Source organism: Cicer arietinum, chromosome 7 (assembly GCF_000331145.2).
Source record: "Cicer arietinum cultivar CDC Frontier isolate Library 1 chromosome 7, Cicar.CDCFrontier_v2.0, whole genome shotgun sequence".
Lineage (NCBI taxonomy): Eukaryota > Viridiplantae > Streptophyta > Magnoliopsida > Fabales > Fabaceae > Cicer > Cicer arietinum.
This window is the reverse complement of record NC_021166.2, coordinates 32,453,780-32,456,352: the sequence shown is the minus strand read 5'-3', so window position 1 is coordinate 32,456,352 and position 2,573 is coordinate 32,453,780.

Sequence of the window (2,573 nt, the reverse complement as noted above, 5' to 3'; positions counted from 1 at the left end):
TTGTAAAAAAAAAAATTCAATAATATTAATTACTTAAATCAAATCAAAAAATAAAATTAAAAAACTACATATATAATATAATATATACTTACCAAAATTGAATCAAACTTGATGAATATTTTGTGTAGAGAGAAGGTGGAGAGAATAGTTAGAAGGAGGTTTTAGAGAGAAGTTAGAAGTGAAAAAAATGAAAGAGGAGTGGAGTAATATATATAGGGTATGCTTGATCCTTTGTGGCGGCCAAAGCAGCCACAATGACCAACGAATATTAGGCATTTGTGGCGGCCTGGGCGGCTAGAACGTGCTAACGGTACAATTGTAGTTTATGGCGGCCTTTGCCGCCACAAAAGGTAACAGTCTAATCCTTTATGACGGCCTGAGCGGCCATAAAGTCCAACGTCAATGTGCTTCATTTGTGGCGGCCTTTGCAGCCATAAATGCCAATGTTCACTTGCTTTTGTGGCGCCTATGCAGCCACAAATGGACATGTCACTTCCGTCATTTGTGACGACTTTGCCCCTCACAAAATTTATTTTTTGTGGCTGTAAAAGCCCTCACAAAGTTCTTAAAAATTTAACTGGATTTTGTGGCTGTCCAAGCCCTCACAAAATCACAACGTTGTGATTTTGTGAGGGCTTAGGCAGCCACAAAATCCAGTTAAATGTTTAAAAATTTGTGAGGGCTTTTTCAACCACAAATAAAGACCAATTTCAATTTTGGTATTTGTGAGGGCTTTTTCAGTCACTAATTTGTGAGGGTTTTATTCGGCCACAAAATATTTATAAAGTTGACCACAAAATAGTGTTTTTCTTGTAGTGATGCGAGTCATTTAAGTGTGCTCATTAAATCTGAGTAGGCCCATGAGCGAATTTTCCATTCTTAACTTACAGTTAAACTCCCTGGACTGATATGTTTTGACATTGTCATTAATAAATGACAACTATAATGTTTTTTTTAATATTCTCCAATCTTTTTGACATTTCTTTTGAAGATTGTTCTAAAAGTTTTGGACTTTACAAAATGGATTTTTATTTTGATAGAGCATGACATGGGACCACAAATTATGACCAAATCTTTCTAATTTTTTTAAAGAAGACCACATAATTTTTGCATGAATATGCATGCTTGATTGTTTTGAAGAGTTATTGTACACTATTGTATTGGAATATGAGATGTTCTCCAACGTTCTTCGTTGCAATCACCAATATTGGGTCCACATTACTTGATCCCAATGTTGCAATAGTCAAAAACTCAACTTCCTCAAAGTAGGAACTATCATTTCATTTGGTTCATCCATTCTGAAGTGGTGGTGACACTAAATCAAGTTTTACATTTAAAATAAAATCAATATTTCACTTATAAAATGATGATTAAGAATAAGTATACAAATGATGATTAGAATCACTTTCCATCTTAGAGACATCTCCAAACTTGTGGAGATATTGGTTTCTCAGTAAACCCATAGATCATGTATGTTGTAGAAATAAATGAATACACAAATTTTATTTAATTATGAATGTGAGAGTTCTAACGTTTGTGTAAATATATTGTAAAGACAATGACTATTATAGAAAATCAAAGTGTTGCTTATGTCATCGCTTATGTTAGTGTCATATTTTCAAAAACACACAAACCCAAATACTGGCTGATGGGTTGAGTCAACATCGTCATTGACGTTAGCATCATCTTATCCAAATAATAGTCACTCAATTAGTGGTTGATTACAGATTGCACCAACATCAATGCCATCTTATCCAAATCATAGTCACCTAATCAGTGGCTGATTACACATTGTGCTAACTTAAGTGTCATCTTATCCAAAGCACATTAACCCAATTAGTGGTCGATTACGGGTTGTGCTAATGCTAGCGTCATATTATCCAAATCAAAGTCACCTAATTAGTGGCCGATTACAGATTGCGTTGATGTCAACATCATTTGATCTAAATCACAGTCACCCAAATCAGTAGTCGATTATGGATTGCATTGACGTCAACGTCATCTTATACAACAACTTTTGTTTTTGAAAAAATAAAATTGATAGTAAGAAATTGGTTTCATCCACATATTTCGTAACATTTGTTTAAAAATAAATATCATAAAAAATCGATCTCTCATCCAATTTCTCTCATATGTCAAAATCCAACACAAAATGAATGATACATTGATACTTAATTAAAAAAAAGGTGATAGTTTAATATTTTAGATTTTTAGTGGTACACTAAAAAAAACATTTTTGAGAGAGCCACGTGATGTAATATTTGATGCAACAGGAAGTAATCAACACAATTTTGTTTCTCTATAAAACAAATAAATATATTTGAACTAAAAAAATATAATATTCCATTTTAAAGTTCTTACTAAACTCATAAATATCAATAATGTTAAGTTCACCGTTTAAATATGGACCTTATGGGATGTGTGAATTATTTTCTATCTTTTATATAAAAAAAAAAAAGAAAGAAACTCTATGTTGGAGTAAAAAACGATATAGTACGGTGATAAAAAAAATATTAACCGAAAAGTTAAGGGGATTGATTATTTTGGATATCACAAAGCCAATTATTATGTTT